The following is a 23640-nucleotide window of genomic DNA, read 5'->3' as shown; positions in this document are numbered from 1 at the left end:
TATTAGAAATAATTCAGAATTTTAGCAAAGTTGCAGGATACAAAATAAATCCACATAAATCCTCAGCATTTTTATACATTACTAACACAATCCAACAGCAAGAGATACAAAGAGAAATTCCATTCAAAATAACAGTCGATAGTATAAAATATTTGGGAATATATCTACCAAAGGAGAGTCAGGAATTATATGAGCAAAATTACAAAACACTTGCCACAAAAATAAAGTCAGATTTAAATAATTGGAAAGACATTCAGTGCTCTTGCATAGGCAGAGCAAATATAATTAAGATGACAATACTCCCTAAACTAATCTATTTATTTAGTGCTATACCAATCAGACTTCCAAGAAACTATTTTAATAACCTAGAAAAAATAACAACAGAATTCATATGGAACAACAAAAGATCGAGAATTTCAAGGGAAGTAATGAAAAAAAAAATTAAGTGAAGGTGGTCTAGCTGAACCTGATCTAGAATTGTATTATAAAGCAACAGTCACCAAAACCATTTGGTATTGGCTAAGAAATAGACTAGTTGATCAGTGGCATAGGTTAGGTTCACAGGGCAAGATAGTGAATAAAAATAGCAATCTAGTGTTTGACAAACCCAAAGATCCCAAATTTTGGGATAAGAATATATTATTTGACAAAAACTGCTGGGAACACTGGAAATTAGTATGGCAGAAACTAGGCATGGACCCACATTTAACACCACATACTAAGATTAGATCAAAATGGGTCCAAGATTTAGGCATAAAGAACGAAATCATAAATAAATTGGAGGAACATGGGATGGTTTACCTCTCAGACTTGTGGAGGAGGAAGGAGTTTGTGTCCAAGGGAGAACTAGAGACCATTATTGATCACAAAATAGAAAATTTTGATTACATCAAATTAAAAAGTTTCTGCACAAAATTTTCTAATGCAAACAAGATTAGAAGGGAAGTAACAAATTGGGAAAACATTTTTACATTTAAAGGTTCTGATAAAGGCCTCATCTCCAAAATATACAGAGAATTGACTTTAATTTATAAGAAATCAAGCCATTCTCCAATTGATAAATGGTCAAAGGATATGAACAGACAATTTTCAGATGATGAAATTAAAACTATTTCCACTCATATGAAAGTGTCCAAATCACTATTGATCAGAGAAATACAAATTAAGACAACTCTGAGATATCATTACACACCTGTCAGATTGGCTAAGATGACAGGAACAAATAATGATGAATGTTGGAGGGGATGTGGGAAAACTGGGATAGTGATGCATTGTTGGTGGAGTTGTGAAAGAATCCAACCATTCTGGAGAGCAATCTGGAATTATGCCCAAAAAGTTATCAAAATGTGCATACCCTTTGACCCAGCCATACTACTACTGGGCTTATATCCCAAGGAAATACTAAAGAAGGGAAAGGGACCTGTACGTTCCAAAATGTTTTTGGCAGCCCTTTTCATAGTGGCTAGAAGCTGGAAGATGAATGGATGTCCATCAATTGGAGAATGGTTGGGTAAATTATGGTATATGAATATTATGGAATATTATTGTTCTATAAGAAATGACCAACAGGAGGAATACAGAGAGGCTTGGAGACTTACATCAACTGATGCTAAAGTGAAACGAGCAGAACCAGAAGATCATTATACACTTCAACAATGATACTGTATGAGGATTTATTCTGATGGAAGTGGATATCTTCAACATAGAGAAGAGCTAATCCAATTCCAATTGATCAATGATGGACAGAATCAGCTACATCCAGAAAAGGAACACTGGGAAATGAGTGTAAACTGTTATTTTTACCTTCTGAATCCAATTCTTCCTGTGCAACAAAAAATTCGGTTCTACACACATATATTGTATCTAGAATATATTGTAATATATTTAACATGTATAAGACTGCCTGCCATCTCGGGGAGGGGGTTGGGGGAGGAAGGGAAAAAATCTGAACAGAAGTAAGTGCAAGGGATAATGTTGTAAAAAATTACCCATGCATATGTACTGTCAAAAAAAAAAAAGTTATAATTATAAAATAAAATAAAAATTAAAAAAAAAAATAAAGAACAACTTCAAGTAACAATAAAAAAAAGAATGATATTATAAATAAATTAGAAGAACATAGGCTAGATTGCCTCTCAGACTTGTGGAAGAGGAAGGAATTTATGACCAAAAAATAACTAGAGATCATTATTGATCAGAAAAGATAAAATTTTGATTATATCAAATTAAAAAGGTTTTGTACAAACAAAACTAATGCACACAAGATTAGAAAGGAAGCAATGAACTGGGAAAACATTTTTACAGTCAAAGGTTCTGATAAAGGCCTCATTTCCAAAATATATAGAGAATTGACTCCTATTTATAAGAAATCAAGCCATTCTATAATTGATAAATGGTCAAAGGATATGAACAGACAATTCTCAGATGAAGAAATTGAAACTATTTCTAGGCATATGGAAAGATGCTCCAAGTCATTATTAATCAGAGAAATGCAAATTAAGACAACTCTGAGATACCACTACACATCTCTCAGATTGGCTAGACTGACAGGGAAAGATAATGTGCAATGTTGGAGGGAATGTGGGAAAACAGGGACACTGATACATTGTTGGTGGAATTGTGAATACATCTAGCCATTCTGGAAATCAATTTGAAATAATGTTCAAAAAGCTATCAAACTATTCACACCCTTTGATCCAGCAGTATTACTACTAGGCTTATATACCAAAGAGATTTTAAAGAAGGGAAAGAGACCTGTATGTGCAAGAATGTTTGTGACAGCCCTCTTTGTAGTGGCTAGAAACTGGAAACTGAGTGGATAACCATCAATTGGAGAATGGCTGAATAAATTGTGGTATATGAATTTATGGAATATTATTGTTCTGGAAGAAATGACCAAAAGGATGATTTCAGAAAGGCCTGGAGTGACTTACATGAGCTGATGCTGAGTGAAATTAGCAGGACCAGGAGATCATTATATACTTCAATAACAATTCTATATGATGATCAATTCTGATGGACCTGGCCCTCTTCAACAATGAGATGAACCAAATAAGTTCCAGTAGATCAGTAATGAATTGAACCCGCTAAAGCCAGCAAAAGAACTCTGGGAGATGACTATGAACCACTACATAGAATTCCCAATCCCTCTATTTTTGTCCACCTGCATTTTTTATTTCCTTCATTGGCTAATTGTACATTATTTCAAAGTCCAATTCTTTTGGTAAAGCAAAATAACTGTATGGACATGTATACATATATTGTATTTGACTTATACTTTAACATATTTAACATGTATTGGTCAACCTGCCATCTGGGTGAGGGGGTGGAGAGAAGGAGGGGAAAAGTTGGAACAAAAGGTTTTCCAACTCTCAATGCTGAAAAATCACCAATGCATATATCTTGTAAATTAAAAGCTACATAATAAAAAAATAAGCAAATTAGGAGAACATATGATAGTTTACTTCTCAGATCTGTGGAGAAGGAAGAAATTTTTGTCCAAAGAAGAACTGTAACTCATAATTTTACACCAAATAGATAATTTTTATCATATTAAGTTAAAAGTTTTTATACAAACAAAACTAATGTAGAAAACATTAGAAGGGAAGCAATAAATTGAGAAAACATATTTACATTTAACAGTTCTGAAAAAGGCCTCATTTCTACAACATATTGAGAACTGACTCAAATTTATAAACATTCAAGCCATTCTCCAATTGACAATTGGTCAAAATGTTATTATGAACAGATAATTTTCAACTGAAGAAATTTAAACTACTTCTAATCATATGAAAAAGTTCTTTAAATAACTATTGATCAGAGAAATCCAAATTAAGAAAACTCTGAGTTATCACTACATACATCTTAGCTTGGCTAAGATGATAGGAAAGGATTATGAATGAATTATGATTATGATGAATGTTGGAGGGGATGTGAGAAAACTGGGACATTGATATATTGTTGGTGGAATTGTGAATGGATCCAGCCATTCTGGAGAGCAATCTGGAATTATGCTCAAAAAGTTATCAAATTTTTGCATACTCTTTGATCCAGAAGTATTTTGGGGGCTACATCCCAAAAAGATTTTAAAGGAAAGAAAGAGACCCACATATGCAAAAATGTTTGTGGCAGCCCTTTTTGTAGTGGCAAGAAATTGTGTTAGGATTACTAAGTGAGAACTGAGGTTGTCTGGACAGTGACAAGGTGAGAATTCAGGTTTTCTGGACAATTACAAGGTGAGAACTCAGGTTGACTTGATAGAAGGAGCAAGCCCATTGGCTGAAGTGGTTCTTCCCAGAAGCCCTTGCATTATCCCACGCCCATTCTCTGGGAGGATAAAAGACACAATATTGGGCCTGGAGAGCAGATCGGCCTGGAGAAGGATAAGAGCTGGAGGAGATTCAGAGCCAGGATTCAAGAAGAAAGACTCTGAATTGCATCAGGCTTGACGGGGCTCTCTGCAGGAAGGGAAGTCACTTCTTTGGACAAGAGTTAACAGCAACTGCCTGGAGACAACGGTTTGTTACAGGAAGAAGAATCTGTCGGAAAGATTTGAGTAGACACAGCAGATCTCTTCCCAGAGAGCGATCCAGCAGCTTCTAGAGACGACAGCTCGCTACAATTTGGCGCCCAACGTGGGGCAAGGACTTTTGCTTATCCTGACAAGAAGAGCTAGACCAGACCTTCGCAATTTGGCGCCCGAACAGGGACAGACACGGTCCTGATTCCAGTGGAAAAGCTTCCGATCTAGATCTCAGTCTCTCTGACCCAGAACCGTGAGTAACGAGGAAACTTTGTTAAAGATTAAGTGAATGTGCTAATAGATAAATAAGGAACTTGTTAAGGGCTAAACCAGCAATCTCTTATAGTGAAATGGGGCAAACACCTTCTGTTCAAGGAAAATGTTTAGAGAGCATCATCAAGGTTATGAAAAGCCAAGGCTTGATTATAATTTTAGAGGAGATTACTGAACTTTTAAGAACTGTGAAAGTCATATGTCCTTCTTTTTCTCTGGAAGAAGAATTGGATCCAGATGAGTGGAAATTAGTAGGAGAGCAATTAGGTGAACAGTACAATTACCTTTGTGACATTTTACCCTTTGGTTCCAGACCAAACTCAGTTTCCAAAGATACAATTCATACCTACAATTTAATTCAAATGGCTTTAAAAAATGTTATTCGAAAGGAAGAGATGAAGGAGCAAAATGGGGAAGTGTCAACTAAACTAGGTGAAAAGGATGAATCAGATAACAATGAAGTTAAGTACAATTCTGAGCAACAGCAACAGGAGCACCTCCCATCTCCTCCCTCAATTAACCCTTCATGGGTGGAGCAAGAAGGAGGAGAGGAAGAGGCAGAAACACAAACAGAATTGCCTGTGAAGCAGCCTAAGCCTATGACAAGATTAGAAAAAGCATTGGTTAAAGCTAAGAGAGAAGGACAGGATATAAGTGATTTTATACATGCATATCCTGTGATTGAAAATACTGACTCTGTAGGTAAAAAAAGGAGAAGATATGCACCTTTAGATTTGAATAAAATTAAGGATTTGAAAAAAAGTTGTACCCTTTATGGGGCTACATCAGCTTATGTCAAAATGTTACTAGATGGTTTGTCTTATGAAGTCCTAACCCCGAATGATTGGAAATCCATAGCAAGGATATGCCTGGAACCTGGAGAAAATTTATTATGGCTTGCGGAATTTCATGAATTATGTAAAATTCAAGTCAGATGCAATTTGGAAATAGGAGTTAACACACAATTCACTTTTGAGCACTTGGCTGGTGAAGGTCGGTATGGAGAGAATTCAGAACAGATTAATTATACCATGACAATATATGAACAAATTGCTAAGGCTGCAATAAAAGCTTGGGGTGTCCTCCCTGGACAGAAAGATCAGGGAGAGGCTTTCACTAAAATAGAGCAAGGTCCCAATGAACCTTTTTGCAGATTTTGTGGGATGTTTGCAAACTGCTGTCAAAAGAACTATTGGAGAAAATGCAGCTACAGAAATAATGACCAGACATCTGGCTAAGGAAAATGCCAACGAGATTTGCAAAAGAATTATATGGGGATTAGACAAAGATGCTCCTTTAGAGGAGATCATAAGACGCTGTGCTACAGTGGGAACAAATGCTTTTTACACCCGGACAATGATGAATGTGGAAAGACAGGGTCCCTCCTGGCAAGGGCCTTCTAGAGAAACTCGGCGATGTTTTCAATGTGGAAAAATTGGGCATCTAAGAGCTCAGTGTAGATATGGAGATACAGTGAGAAGACAGGGTGAGAGAAGACCTAAAACTCCATGTCCAAAATGTCACAAGGGCCTCCACTGGGCCTCCAAATGTAGATTGACACAGGGAAATGACAAGTGGGGCCCAGCTTCAGCCCCCCAAGTGGGGCATGATGGCAGCCGAGGTTACATCCAGAGAATATTAAGACACGATCAATCAGCCAAAAGGCAATCAGATGGAAGAAAGGGATTGAAATTAGGAAAAATAGAGTTGTGTGCAGTAGAGACTACCGAGATACTCCCTGGAGAAGTGAAATCTGTTCCTGTTGAGCCTATGGATGCTTTGCCTCCAGGCACAGTAGGCTTGACCATTTCACCTTCTGAGAGTGCCTACAAAACAGTGTCCATCCATACACTGATGTGGGAGACTGGAGAACGTGTATCTAATATCCCAGTCACTAACACAGGCAGACAACGTGTGATTTATCAACCAGGAGAAGTAGTAGCATCAGGCTTATTGTTACGGACCCCTAATAAGCAACCTAGTGATAGTCGCCTAGATTTTGACTCCAATGAACAAAATCCAGGAATATATTGGACAGCAGCTGTGACAGCTGACCGACCTATGCTTACTATTTATATAAACGGAATACCATTTGAAGGATTGGTAGACACGGGTGCAGATCGTACAGTTATTAGAGGTGCCAATTGGCCCGGTCACTGGCCAAAGATTAAAGCAGACACCTATATGTCTGGGGTGGGAGGATCAATAGCAGCAGAAGTTAGTGCTAGGCCTTTGAGATGGGTATTTGAAGGAGAAACAGGAGCTTTTACTCCTTTTGTGGTTGAAAAAATCCCCATCAATCTGTGGGGAAGAGACATTTTACAGCAGATAGGATTACAAATAAGCACTTCGGCTTTTTAGGCAGGGCTGCTGTTGAAGGCCTACCTGCACTTTCACCAGTTCCTATTCAGTGGAAGACTGATTCACCAGTGTGGGTAGAACAGTGGCCCTTAAGAAGTGATAAAATTCAGGCCTTATTAGACATAGTGCAAGAACAACTTGACCAAGGACACTTGCGGCCTTCTCTAAGTCCTTGGAATTCCCCAGTATTTGTGGTGAAAAAGAAATCTGGAAAATGGAGGATGATAACTGATCTAAGAAGAGTAAATGAACAGATGGAAACTATGGGAACTCTTCAGCCTGGACTTCCATCTCCTACTCAGTTGCCAAGAGAATGGCCTCTATGGGTTATAGACATTAAGGATTGTTTCTATTCTATTCCTCTAGATAAGGAGGATATGAAAAGATTTGCTTTTTCAGTGCCTAGTGTTAATTTGGCTGAGCCTTATAAAAGATATGAATGGACAGTTTTGCCACAGGGAATGAAAAACAGCCCTACTATGTGCCAAATGTATGTTGCAGCTGCTCTTGCTCCAGTAAGAAAAGCCTTTCCAAAAGTAATATTGTTACATTATATGGATGATATTTTGGGATGTGCACCTGAGGAACAAATGTTAGAGGCATGTCTACAAAGGACCATGGAAACATTAAAGTACTACAAACTGCATATAGCTACAGAAAAAATTCAAAGACATGCTCCTTTTCAATATTTAGGATATGAAGTATATCCTAAGACACTCACAGTACAAAAGCTTTCTTTAAGAACAGAGAAGTTGAACACCTTAAATGACTTTCAAAAATTAATAGGAGATATCCAATGGATGCGTCCAGTGTTAGGCTTAACTACCAATCAACTACAACCTCTATATGACATTTTAAGGGGAGACAGTGCTTTAAATTCACCACGCCAGCTTACAAAAGAAGCACAAAAGGCTTTGAGAGAAGTTGAACTGGCTTTATCCAATGTGGTTGAAAGAGTCACTCAAAAACCCTTGGAAATATCAGTTTTTGCTACACAAGAGGCACCGACAGCAGTCCTTCATCAAGGAGACAGAGTGATTGAGTGGGTGAACCTCCCAGCACAACCAGAACAAAGCCTTACACCTTACCCAGTGCTTGTGGCTAGGATTTTATTAAAGGCTATTAAGAGAGTAACACAATTATCTGGGATAAGTCCTGAAAAAATATACACATTCTATACTAACGCACAGATTAATGTATGCTGTGAGACCATCCCAGAATGGCAAATTTTATTGGCCACCGCTCCAAATTTTGCACATGGATCTCCATTAAAGATTACCCGGCTACTACATAATTGGCGATGGATTTTTGAAGAAAAGGTTTCTAAGGTTCCTCTTAAAGGACCAACAATCTTTACAGATGCCTCCAAAGAAAATATTTGTGCCATATACTCTCATGATTTAACCATAAAGAGAGTAATCAGGACTCCTTTTCAATCCACTCAACAGAATGAATTATTTGCTATCATGCTAGCTCTCACTTATTACCCAGGAGACGTAAATATAATTACTGATTCAGCCTATTCAGTAGGTGTAGTACAAAGAATTGCCACAGCCCAAATAAAATTTGCAGCCTCCAATATTTATCAGCTCTTTAAGGAACTTCAAGAGCAAGTGAGAAAACATCCAGGCAAGATTTATATCTTGCATGTCCACTCACATAGTGGACTCCCAGGTCCTATTTTTGATGGAAATTCAATGGCAGATAGCCTTCTAACCATGTTAGCCAGTAGTCCTTTATTTCAGGAAGCGCAAGAATCTCATTCTAAATATCATCAGGCTGCTCGAGCTTTACGTTTACAATTTGGAATCACAAGAGAGGAAGCTAGGAGCATAGTAAAAAGCTGTACAGCTTGTCTTCCTTTCCATGCTCCTACACTCCCTCCAGGGAAGAATCCTCGTGGTTTGAGACCCAATGAAATCTGGCAAATGGATGTGACCCATTATAAATCTTTTGGTCGTCTATATTTTATTCATGTCGTGGTAGACACCTTTTCAGGATTCACATTTGCAATGCCAGCAGCAAAAGAGACAGCCCGAGTGGTCACTGAATTCCTTATACAAGCTTTTGCAATTATGGGTGTGCCACAAGCAATAAAAACAGACAATGGACCTGCATATACGTCCAAACATTTTACACACTTTTGTGCACAGTATAAGATTTTACATACCACGGGCATACCCTTTAATCCTCAAGGGCAGGCAATAGTAGAGAGAAGAAACAGAGATATTAAGACACTCCTCCAAAAACAAAAGAAAGGGGGAGCCACAGGTAGCCCTAGGGAACTTCTAAATTTAGTTCTCTATACCATTAATTTTCTAATTTTTGACAAAGATGCACTGGCTCCAGCAGACAGGTTTTATAACCCACCAGAAGGGCAGTGTCCAGTGAGAGCATCTCCACTGTCCTTAGATAATCGCCAGGTGATGTGGAGAGATCCAGAAAGTGGTGAATGGAAGGGACCAGATAGGTTAACTGCCTGGGGGAGAGGGTTTGCTTGTATTTCTTCAGCAGGAGAAGGAATCAGATGGGTGCCAACGAGTCATATTCGCCTTGTCCACCAGAGAGAGACAGAAAAAGAGAAAGACCTCAAAATAAAGGAGAAGATCTAAGAAACATCTGACACTGAAAGAGCATGGATAATAAGAAGACTGTTAAAGAACTTTAAAAACCAGCAGGAATCATTGGACTTCCTCACACAAGATGAGAATAATGGACAATGGACTTATGGACATTTATAAATTTTCAATTTATGATTATTTGATTATGTTATATACTTCTAGCATGCGTTATGTTACTATGTTACTATATGCTTATGTAATTTATGTAATTATCTGTAATACTTCCCATATTGATGGATTTATGTTTCAAGGTCATTTATGTAATTATCTGTAATACTTCCCATATTGATGGATTTATGTTTCAAGGTCATGACTGTCCTATGTTCTAAATCAAAAGAAAGGGGGAGATGTTAGGATTACTAAGTGAGAACTGAGGTTGTCTGGACAGTGACAAGGTGAGAATTCAGGTTTTCTGGACAATTACAAGGTGAGAACTCAGGTTGACTTGATAGAAGGAGCAAGCCCATTGGCTGAAGTGGTTCTTCCCAGAAGCCCTTGCATTATCCCACGCCCATTCTCTGGGAGGATAAAAGACACAATATTGGGCCTGGAGAGCAGATCGGCCTGGAGAAGGATAAGAGCTGGAGGAGATTCAGAGCCAGGATTCAAGAAGAAAGACTCTGAATTGCATCAGGCTTGACGGGGCTCTCTGCAGGAAGGGAAGTCACTTCTTTGGACAAGAGTTAACAGCAACTGCCTGGAGACAACAGTTTGTTACAGGAAGAAGAATCTGTCGGAAAGATTTGAGTAAACACAGCAGATCTCTTCCCAGAGAGCGATCCAGCAGCTTCTAGAGACGACAGCTCGCTACAAAATTGGAAACTGAGTGGATGACTATCATTTGGAAAATGGCTGAATAATTTAGGATATATGAATGTTATGGAATATTATTGTTCTATAAGAAATGATCAGGAAGATGAGTACAAAGCGACTTGGAGAGACATGAACTGATGCTAAGTGAAGCGAGCAGAACTAGGAGATCATTGTACATGGCAACATCAATATTAATATCTTTATTTCATATCTTTTCAACAATGAGATGATTCATGTCAGTTCCAGTGATCTTATGATGAAGAGAGCAATCTACACCCAGAGAAAGGACTGAAAGAAATGAATGGATCACAACATAATGTTATCTCTCTTTTTGTTGTTTGCTTGCATTTTGTTTTCTTACTCACTTTCTTTCCTTTTTGATCTGATTTTTCTTGCACATCAAGAGAATTGTATAAATATATTTACATCTATTGGATTTAACATATATTTTAACATGTATATTGGACTGCTTGCCGTCTAAGGGATGGGGGTAAGAAGAAGGAGGAAAAATCTGAAACACAAGGCTATCCAAGGTTCAATGTTGAAAAATTATCCGTGCATATGTCTTGAAAATAATAAAAAATTTAAATAAAAACCTTCAGATAATATAAAATATTTGGGAGTATACCTGCCAAGGCAGAGTCAGGAACTAAATGAAGACAACAACAAAACAGTTTTCAATTTTTATAATTACAAAACAGCTTAATAAAGTTAGATCTAAACAATTGGAAGAATATCAAGGGCTCATGGTCAAGCTAATATGATAAAAATGAACACACTACTAAATTAATCTTATTCAATTCCATACTAATCAGATTGTTAAGAAATTACTTTATAGAGCTAGAAAGAATAATAACAAAGTTCATCTGGAAGAATAAAAGATCAAGTATTTTAAAGGAATTAAGAAAAAATGTTAATGAAGGTGGCTTAGCTGTACCAGACCTAAAAATATATTATAAACCTGCAGTATTGAAAACCATGTAGTACTGACTAAGAAATAGAGTAGTCAATAAATGGAATAGGTTAGGTTCACTGAAAAAATAGTCAATGGCTATGATAATCTAGTGTTTGATAAACTGAAAGTCCTCAGCTTCTAGGATACTAACTCACTATTTGACAAAAATTGCAAGGAAAATTGGAAATTAGTATAGCAGAAACTAGGCTTTGACCAACACCTAATATTCTATACCAAGATAAGTTTAATTGGGTTTGTAATTAGATATAAAGTGTGAAAATATAAGCAAATTAGGAAAACAAAGGATTTGCTTTTAGATCTATGGAATAGGGAGGTATTTATAACCAAAGAAAAATTAGAGAAGATTATAAAATGAAAAATGGATACTTTTGATTACTTTAATTAAAAACAGTTTTAACAATAACAACAACAACAAACAAAACAAAAACAAAAACAAAAACAAAAACAAAAAACAAAAAAACAAAAAACAAAAAAAAAACAATGAAGCCAAGATTAGAAAGAAAGCAGTCAGGTGGGGAAGAAAGTTTAGATCCAAGGGCTCTGATAAAGGTCTCATTTCTAAAATATATAATTGACTCAAATTTATAAAAATACTAGTCATTCTCCGATTGATAAATGATGAAAGGATATAAAGACAATTTTCAGATGAAGATATTAAGATATTTCAAGTACATGAAAAAAATGCTCTAAATCACTATTGAGTAGAGAAATGCAAATTAAGACAACTCTGAGGTACCACTACATACCTCTGAGATTGGTTAAAATGAGAGGAAAAGATAAAGATAAATGTTGAGGGGATGTGGGAATGCTGGATCACTAACAAATTGTTGGTGGAGTAGTGAAATGACCCAGTCATTTTGGAAAGAAATTTGAAACTATGTCCAAAAGACTATCAAATCACACATAGTCTTTGATCCAGCAGTGTCTCTATTGAATCAGTATCCCAAAGAATCATTAAAAAGGGGAAAGGACACATATGTGCAAAAATGTTTGTGGCAACTGTTTTTGTAATTACAAGGAAATGGAGGCTGAGTGGATGGCAGTTAATTGGAGAATAGCTGCATAAATTATGCTATATGAATGTTATGGAATATTATTAGTTCTATAGGAAACAATCAGCAGGGTGACTTCAGAAATGGCTGAGACTTGCTTGAACTGATGCTAAGTTAAGTGGATAGAACCAAGTATATAACAAGATTAAATGATGATTAACTGAGAGGGACTTGACTCTTTTCAACAGTAAAGTGATTCAGGCCAATTCCAATAGGCTTGTGATGGAGAGAGCCATCTGTATCTACAAAGGGGACTATGAGGCTGGATAAGGATCACAACATTGTATTTTCACCTTTTTGGTTGTTGTTTGCTGGCTTTTATTCCTTTTTCACTTCTTTTTTATCTGATTTTTTTCTTGTGCAGCATGACAAATGTGTAAATATGTTTAGAAGAATTGCACATGTTTAACTTATATTGGATTATTTGCTATATAGGGGAGTGGGAGGCTGCAAGGGAAAAAAATTTGGAACACAAGTTTTTCAAGAGTGAAAGTTGAAAACTATCTTTACACGTATTTTGAAAGTAAAGAACTATTACTAAAAAAATGAGAGAGAAAAGTCATGATATGAGGGAACATGAAATTCAACATTCTGTCTTCTTTCAATTTCTTCCTTCAATTTTTTTGGCTCAAAACCTTGAAGTTTTTTTTTTTTCCAAACATGTCTTTTCATTCAAAGCTATGTCATTTTTTTATAATAAAACTTGCATATTTGTTTCCATTTCTAGTTTAAATCACCATTGTTTGATTAAAAAAAAAAATCACGTCTTCTAACTGGTTAGAAAACCTTATGTCTTGTTTTTATCTATCTATCTTCTATTATTTATTTTTACTGTTCTTTTCTTTTCTCCACAGCACTATCATATTAATCTTCCTAAATCACAATCCAGATCATATCATTTCCTTTCACACAATCCTGAATGGTCCCTTATTGTCAACAGATAAATTACATTTTATTTCTATGATGTAACATTAAATTCTTTCTACTTTGAACAAGATAATGCTTATTAAGTCATTTGTAAACCAAATAGGAAAACACAAAGTGAACTCATCATCATCATCATCATCATCATCATCATCATCATCATTCTCATTAACCTCATCCTCATCCTCAACCTCATCAATTTGCAGTATATCTAACTTTAAGCTATCTTACCAAATTAATTATACCAATCTCTTCTAAAGGAATTATGCAATCTATTTATCCACTATATTCTAAAAAGATGCCAATAGTATGTTATTTTTAACATTTTGAACACTGATGATTTTAGGATATTCAATCCAGAGAATAAAAGTTTAGGGATAGATATAGTTCTGTTTGACATTTACTCCTATTGGCCAAACTTTGCTATTTATTTTGAATTTTTATATACATCTTAATTTAGTTATCTGAGTTTGTTATATCCTACTTCAACAATCACCCCAAAGTAGAAATAGTATGCTTTGATCTTCATTCAAAATTCTTTCACACAGGGTTTTTCTTTTGCAATAAAAACTGTTGATCTTTTAGGTCTACTGGATTTCTTGTTGTCCCTAAGCATGTAGAATTATCAGCATAAATTTTTTCCTTTATTTTTTCTTCTTATTTGATATTTTATCTTTTTCCAGTTACATATAAAAACAAATTTAATATTCTTTTCTCCCCAAATTTTGAATTCAAAATTCTCTCTCTCCATTCTCGTCTCTCCCCTTTTTGAGAAACTAAGCAATTTGACCTTGGTTATTCATATACAGTTATGCAAAACACATTTCCATTTAAGTCTTTCTGTGAAAAAAACACAGACAAAAATAAATAAAAAGAAAACAAAGAAAAAGTATGTTTGATCTGCATTCAGGCTCTTATATTTCTTTTTCTGGAGATGGATGGCACATTTTTTCATAAATACTACAGATTTATCTTTACAAAAGTTTTCACAGCTGTTTTTGTGCTTTGATCAAAGATTGCCATGGTAAACAGGCCAGAATTAGTCAAAATAGATAATTTTTCGGGAACCTTTCTAGCCCTTTTCTCATGCCAGGATGTAAGCAATGCGATCCTTTAAAAGAGTTGCTAAGATACCCAGTGAGCTGTCAGATCCCTACTGCTGCTTCATTATAGTTAGAAATTGACACCATAAAACAGAAGCAGATAGCAGAATGGATTAGAAATGGATTGCAAACAATATGTTGTTTTCAAGAGACATGCCTGAAAATGAGAGACACACAGAGAGTTAGCATAAAAGAGTAGAGCAGACTCTAATAACCTTCAGTTAAACTGGTTTGCTTGTTGAGTCTATCAAATGACCTCAATATATTGAGATAAATGTACAATGTACATGATTATAGCTGATCAAATCAACGTAAACTCAGAAAGCTCTATTACAAGCCACCCACCAACAATTGTCCATATGATCATTTGGAGTGGTGATATTTCTAAATCAGCATATCTCACCTTTCTTTTGAACTACTTCAATTCTGCTTTGTTCATAGAATAAGATATTTTCTTTGAGGAGGACATGCCATGCTATATGATTGTGAGCCTGTGTTTTCCATGTCTCACAGTTAAATTGAGAGTGTCCTTGTATCATTTCTCACCTTCATATTCACCATTCACCAGTCTTGCCTTCTGTCAATTCTCTGAAAAAAAAATAGTCTTGTAGGCAAACATTTGTTTGGCATTTGAAGATAGGATAGGAGGGTTGATATATTAAAATACATAAATTAAGACAAAAATTTAAAGATATGGAAAAAATGAATAAAATTCTAAAAGAAGGGAAAAGGTTTTTGTTTTGTTTTGTTTTGTTTTGTTTTTTAGTGGTGGGCATGAGGGTGAGGAGAAAAAGTTCTTTGGAAATAGTGTTCCCTTAAAACAACTGAATGGACAAAAATATTATTGTAAAGGAGGAAGTATGAAAAAAATCTAAATCTTAAAAATGTAATATCAAATTAAGAAAAATATAAAACCTTATTGCTTATTTTAATGTAATTTTATCTACTTAATTTTTACTTCTAAGTTTGCTTTTCTATCTTTTCTTTACCCCTATTTGTAGAAAGCAAGAAAAAACAAAACCCATTTAAATACCTCTAGTCAAGAAAATTCCCTCATTAATGAAATGAATGTAAAAATATACATACACATATATGCCTCAGTCTCTAGTATGATTCCATCACTTCTTTGTCTAGAGGAGAATATCATCTTTCACCATGAGTCACTGTGCTAATCAGTGTTCCTAAATTTTCCAAAGTTGTTTATTTCACATTATTTTTCTTCTGTGATTCATTCTTTTTATTTAATTTACTTCTCAATTTTAAATGAGAACAAAATAAACAATGGATTAAAAGTGAAATACTGTGTCTGTTGGAGGAGTGGCTTTAATTCCAATACCTTCTTAGGTAATGTTCAAATATAAATGAGTTGTCTCTGAACAATTAAGAACAGAAATTTTCTAACACAACAAGACTATGCAATAAGTTTGTAGTAGCATTTTTGCTTCTCTGAATGTGGCCTCCTTTCTCTTCATCCAGAAATACATTTGTTTAGTAAGTCACCAGTTTATTGACTTCTGTGGTCTCAGACATCTACTAAATTTGAGAATCCCAGATTTCACGTGGTTGAGACATTTTTTGCCTTTCAACTATGAAGAAAAGCCAATCAAGTTGTAAGTGGGAAAGAAGCTAGATCAGGGAAGCTAGGCCAAAAAAAAAAAAAAAAAAAAGTGTCAGGAAAATGCTTTCGTATACCACTCCTTATAAACAAGGTCCTAAAGTTCTTCTAAAAAACATTCCACCATTTAAATGCTTAAATTTAAGGGCCTTTAATGGATAGTACTCTCATCCTTGATAATACTAAGAGAGAAAAAGAGAAATATCAAAACAAAACAAAACAAAATGTAAAAGAAGTCAGCAATATCTTACCTACTCTGAAGGTATAATATTTCAAATCTTTTAATGGCCAACCTTTCTAGCATGGGAATTACTAAGAGGAATCAGGGAAGAGGGACAAACAAAACAGTAACAAAGCAAAAATGTAGAATAGTACAAAAGCCTAAAGCCCTAAGTTTTTCCTTTCCCCTTTAGAAAAACTGAGTTTTGGGGTAGCTAGATGGCGCAGTGAATAGAGCACCAACCCTGAAGTGAGGAAGACCTGAGATCAAATCTGGCCTCAGACACTTACACTTCCTATCTGTGTGGTCTTGGGCAAGTCACTTGACCCAAATTGAGTCAGAAAAAAAAAAAAAAAAGAAAATAAAGAAAAACTAAATCTCAAGATATGATATTGTCCATTTAATAAGTGATGACAAATCTTTGCATCTCCTAATGTGTCTCCTAATGAAAAAATGATAATGACAATCAGGAACAGTTCCAGATAAATCAGGATCTCTTCATGGATAGTTATGACACAGTCAACATTTTTTTTCATATTTTTTGAAAGTCACCTGTTATAAAATGATTAAAATATCATGTATCTTGCATGCAAATTAACCCAGGATCAAAGTTGAAACTAATGCTCTGTCTAAACTGCCACACATACAGTGCTTCTCAGCTCCACAGCTTCCTCAGGGAAATGGCACAAAATCTTTATGTCTCTAAGGACCTGTGAGGAGTTGCCCCCTTCTTCTACTTTGACTAAATACGAACTCTCCCTATCAAAATTATTATCAAGTCAATTAAGGGAAACCTTTCTCCTAAGTAAATGCGTACCCACCATCATGATATCATGGTTTTACCTTTTCCATACTATTAGAAAGCAATACTCCTATCAATACTAACCAGCTCTTTCCAGGAATGACTTATTTGAATCATCTCAAATAAAGTCTGCAAACAGAGAGGAACTAGAGCTAATGTTCCAGGGTATATAAGCCCTCTGAGTGGACAAGGACATTGAAGCCAAAACAATTTTGTGATGGAAAAAGGAGAGATGAAAGTCTGGAAAGGATTAACAAATCCAAAATAATTTCATTCTTATTGGTTAAATCTTTTGGACAAAGGATCCAATAAACCACTGGACAAAGGAGACATTCTTTTACATAGAAATGGCTTCTGAGAGGTTGAGATGGACATAATGGTGTATAAATAGACATAATGATGGCATATTGAATAATTATGAAGTTATCAGTGGAGGCAAGCCTCCTGTCTTGACAATTTTTGCCATTTTTAGTTAGGCATATTGCTTTGTCTTAGTAAGAGGAATCATATGGTCTTATGCCTAGTATAGGCATATAGCATATGACTTTACTACTTGATTGTTCACTTTGAAATTGGACCCACTTTCCAACCTCTGTTATTTTTATAACAGCTTCCACCTTTTGTTCATTATATATCTCTGATGAGTGCTAATATGCTCACAAATAACTGTATGAAATGGAGATATAAGCAAAATTTCTCCATTTGCCCTGGCCCCAGAAAGAAGAATCACTAATTATCCAGTCTTAACTTTCCAGGACCCGAGAACCAGACTACTTAACTAGACCCATGGATACTGCCCAGTAACTGTAATATATAAAGACTTCTCTGCCCATCCTTTAACATTTTCTCACATTTCAGCTATGTATCTTGGAGATCTACTACCTTCTATGACTTTCAACTATCATTAATCTCTAGAATATCTCCTGTCACCCAATAAGTGGCCTTATTGTTCAGTTACTTAGTCATATTCAGCTATAATTGAACCAATGGCCTCTTCTATCCAAGATAATTTTTTGGCAAAGATACTGCCATTTCTCTATTTGTTTAAGGTCAACAAAGATTAAGTGACTTGCCCAAGCTCACATAGCTAATAAGTGAGGCTGGATTTGAATTTATATCTTCCTGATTCCAAGCCTAGTTCATTATCACTGACCTGTCTGGGTGCCTCCTAATTAGTAACAACTGAAGTCCAATTGTGTATGCCTATATTGCAGCACATGGAAACATTGGTTAACCAGCAAAATGGCATTCCACAGGAGCAAGGTCTTTATAAGTAGGAGTACAGTGATCACAGGAAAAGGTCAAGATTTCAGAGTCTGGACTGCAAGTTTTGGTCTTTGAACTATTCATCATCTGTTTGTGAAGAACACTAACACCAAAGGGACCTAGGTAAGCATGCTTTCTAATGTACCATATCTATTTAGTAATAGAAATATTCTATACTCTATTCTTGTTATAGGGTGATCTTGTGCTACTCAAGTCATCATAGACATCTGTTTATTACGAGCTATGGTTCAGGGGGAAAAAAAATAAATAAATAAACAAACAAGCAATTGTGACTTCTCTGTGGAGCTTAGAGCTCCATAAGACTAACAGCTTATTCTGGCCACTCATTGGTGTTTACCAAAGACTTCATTCTACCTGCTCTTTTATAGACAGAGTCTGTAATATCAATACTGTCCAAGAGGAGAAACTGCCTACTTCAAATTTTCTAGGTTTAAAACCTATGATGGGTTCCATTTGAAAAATGCACATTTGTGAGTACCTGGGGAAATGGTGACCATCATGAAATTTCAGTGAAAAATATGGGTTTTCTTACAGCCTAAAGAGTACAATTAGTTTTGGGGCTTCTTTCTTTGATCTTGAAGAAATGACAGTAGTTTATCCTAGATTTTGCCTGGAATCATCTGGATTTGTCCCACTCACTATATTCCCCAAAATTTGACTGAATGGTCTGGCCTTTGGTTTTTCTTTGGTATGATTTTTCACTTCTTTTCTCTGATATGATCTTGCATCATCTATTACATTAAACATGATTTCATCAATATGATATACACCAGCGCCTTCAGGAAGTGGAATGCTCTACTCTAGATCTGTGCCCACTATAATGTGACAGTATAAAAGAGATTTTAAATGGCCCTTGAAAAGAATGGCAAAGACATATTGGAGTCCTCAAGTAAAATCAGATGATTTCTGAGTTGTCTTAATCCACAAAAATAGAGAAACTAGTATTGGTGAGGTTAAAAAAAAAAAATTACCACTTATCTTAGGCCTGGGCTACTTGGTTTTACCATAGTGATGAGATTATGTAAAACTATAGATTGATTGGTTCACTGTAGTTCACTCTAAGCCACCAAGTGTTATCTGACTTCCTCACAATTATTATAGGGTTGTTGTTGTTTGGGAATCTGATAGAAGGAGGTATCCCAGATCCCTTTATCTCCATTATTAGAGAAGAAATACTTTCCAGTCTCCTGGTGACTTGATATTGCTAGGTTTTAATTATAGAGAATGTTTTAGGTGGAGACTATTCCAGATGTGGAAGATAGTCTATGCAAGACTACCAAAAAAACAAAAGAAAGAAAAAAAAAAAAAAAAAAGATGGAATGCCAAGAATTCCAACCAAGAACATTTTAGCTGGAAAATAGACCATATGAGGGGAAATCATATCTTCTATATACCTGAAAAAAAGGATACTGGGCCTCTGAAATGGGTTACTTGCTCATAAAGCTAATGTTATTAATGCTTCCTTATTTTTTCATAATTCTTTATAGAAATCATATTCTGTTTATGTTTGTTACTAGAAATTCAATTAAAATTCAGGATTTAATTCTGTTTCATATGAATGAAATTAAACTATGTCCATTTTTTATTCATCTATATTTTTTTTCTATTCTTTCCTTTACTCTGCCATCACTTAAGAGAAGATATGATTCTGAATTAATTTTAAAAAAAATAAATTCAGCATGGTATTTGAGCAACCAATACAGAGGTAAAGTGTCTTTAAACATTTGTAATGGTATTGCTGTTGATAACTAATAAAGTTTGGTACAATTCTAATACATTTAAATGTCATTTTTTAAAGGTTAATTCAGTAGAAACACAAACAGATACCTGTACATACAGTCTGTGTGCCTCCCCTAAAGATTTTCAATCTCCAACAAAAATATCCATTCATATTTTTATCAGCCAGGAGAAAATAGGGATATATATTTTCTTTCATTTTAACTATACTTAAGTAGATGCTTGCTACACACTGATGTTTTAAAAATTCTTTGTAATTTAATCTGTCATAGTTCCATCATCACTATGCCAACTGGAAGGAATTTACTTGCTATAGGACCACTAACAGAGACTTTAATGAAAATGAAGTAAAAGAAAATTCATTCATCTATATTTGTTTTCATGAGGAGGGAAGCAAAACATAGTTTTGTTTTCAGGCCTACTAAAGTATGAACACAAAGATGTCAGTTCTAATTACCCAAGATTAGGTTGAGTTGAATAGAAATTATAGAAAATCCTTTGCTGGTCATTTAGAGGAAGGTAAGGGGGGTGGGGGTGGGGAGGAAGGGGTTATGGGGGAGGAGACCAAGGCAGTAGGTTTATGGTGTTTAAGGATTGTGAATGTGTAGAAAAATTCTGAGCTAACCATTATAAAATACTTCTGCTGATGATTGCAATCTATCTCATTTTTGTGAGGTTTTGAACCTATATGCTAGGATTTATACCCTTAATCTCACCTGGTAATTGTTGTGGTGAAAGGTTTGATTTGATTTTTTTTGTATGAATACCTCACTCCAATTTCACCCTGCATGTCACATTTGTTGTCACTGCTGCTGTTTTTGTTGTTGCTGTTGCAGCTGTTATTTCCAGCTTTGAAATTTCAAGAAACAGAGCTGTCTTTCATTCCCAAGGGATGTCTGTTATCTGACTTCCACTGTCAGGTATGTTGCGTGAAGTAGCAAACAGGGAAATTATTTTGTCATCTTGTAACAATATCTCTATATTTTAGATCTGCAAAATTTGGACCTCTTCTTCCCTGAAATCATGGATATAGTTTAATTTTCCCGCCTGCTTCCTATTTCTTTGAGCTGAAAGTACTATGATAAACCAGAATATAAGGGCAACTTTCTACTAATTGAATTGATGCCCATTTGCCTGCTGGTTTTTTTTTTCTCTCTCATTCTGCCTAACCCTTCCCAAACACTACCTCCTCATTCCCCAAATAATCTAATGCTCTATCTAGAGAAGAATTTCAATAGCTATTTTTAATGAAACTGGCTTCCAGATGTGAAGATCTTCCTCATTGTTCATAGAATAGTATATTATTATATGCAATGTACATTATTAACCACAACACCCAATGAATAAAATTGGCATAGAACAATTGTCCTTAGGTCCTGAGAAATTTGAAAAATTAAGAAGATTTTTTTGCTCTCAAAAGGGATGTGAAAGCATTCTTTTCTGACTAAATGGATTTTATCCAACTGCCTAATTCATTATGCTAAAACCATAAAGCAATTTCCTGTGCAAAGTCTAACTCACATGCTTTCTGTTGTCAAGTGTTTGAATTTCAGATTAGAAATGTGTTCATTTGGATAGCATGAAAGGAAAGCTTTCTTTGTCAGCTTTGCTTTATGTTCTGCCAGAAGCCAAATCCCTCTTTCTCAGCAATCACCAACAAAATACTAGACTTTACTACATTCTGGACTCAACTATCTTGAAACAAACACAAATGTCTTTGACCTTTGTGGGCTAATTTATAGTTTGAGGTTTGCTTTAGCTATTAATAGTTTTCTAAAAAATGTTTTCTGACAGATAGGAAATGTTTAGAGTCAACAAATCATTTTGTACTCCTATACTCTTCCCACCCCTAGCTTCCAAAAAAGTTATATTTATTTTTTTTTTACCATAATAACATCTAGAGCAGTTTAGTCCTATCTGTCAATTGAGCTTTTTGTTTCAGAATCCTGAAAACTGAATTGTTGTTACACTTTTTTTTTCAAGAACCTCTTCTTGTCATGAGCTATCATTTACTCAGAAATATTTTCTCATTCACTTACTGTTACTAGTGACATTTTCCTCTTATTGATCTTAGAAAACATAGCTATTCAAAAAGTCAAAGGTCATGTTTTAGCCTGGAGGAAACAAAGCCTAGTAAAAATAATCTGATACTCTTGGGAGGAAAAAAAAAAATGCTTGTGGTTTAATCTAAGTGTTTAGATGGCTGAAGGTAAATTAAGGCAGAATTTTTCTTATGCAAGTTTTTAGCCTTATTTAAAACTTGAAAAAAAAATTCTGATTCATTGTAACACTATAACTTTGTTAGATAATAAGCACTCTTCATGAGCTAAACATTCTTCATTTCTTCTTATAGTATTTGATGTTTCCATTTTATTATTACATTTTCCCATTCTAATATTAATCTGACCCCCAGATATTAAAACAGTATTTAATTCAGAAGTATAAGCATGAATCCCTATCAGATCTGGTTGTTTTGTCCATGGGTTTTGCTTAATTGCTTTTCTTTTCTTTTTATAATGGAAAGTACCATGTTTAATGTGAGAAGAGGTTTATATCAGAAAATGACAGAAAGTATAGAAATTAAGGCACTAATAAAAACTTTACAAAGAGTAAGAATACCCAACAGAGGAGTCCATTTTCAAAAGGAATACCATGAAATAGTCATCTATAGCATTTTGCATAATTTTTTGTTATATTTTGAGCCAAAATAGTTAACAAATAATTTATGGTATCATTTTTAAAATTTTAAAATGTTTCCTCAAAATGTAAATTATAAAAATTATTGCAAGAATATCTGAAAGCAAACAATAGTTTACCATCCATATTGCCTTGTATGAGGAAAATTTGCCTCATTTGCTATCTGGTCATTTTCTAGATTTGACTACAATGCATAACCAAAATTAGTTGTTTTTGTTTTTTAATGTGGGAAAGATTCTTTAAAAAATTTTAAAGAATTATTTGGGTATTTTTTACCCCAAAATTATATTTGGGTATTTTTAAATTTAAGAAATAAACTATCTCCATCCCTTATATAGTTTATAATCTGTTTCCTATCTGCTATATAGGCTTATTCTTGAAGTTTAATCATTTTTTAAGTTATTGAATAAATAATTTTATTCTGATGCCTGATGATGCAAGATTGCAATCCCAGCTTTAAGAATAAGTATGCAAACATAATCATTAATCATTTAAAAGATAAATTGTCTCAATCAGAATAAAATAATTCTTCATACCTGACATATCCATGAGCTTTTAGAAATGCAGACAAACAAAAAATCTTCTATTTCTATGTATTTTTATATCACAAATTCTCTCTTAATTTCAATTTCTATAT

Source organism: Sminthopsis crassicaudata, chromosome 1, assembly GCF_048593235.1.
Source record: "Sminthopsis crassicaudata isolate SCR6 chromosome 1, ASM4859323v1, whole genome shotgun sequence".
NCBI lineage: Eukaryota > Metazoa > Chordata > Mammalia > Dasyuromorphia > Dasyuridae > Sminthopsis > Sminthopsis crassicaudata.
Note: the sequence above shows the minus strand (reverse complement) of the source record.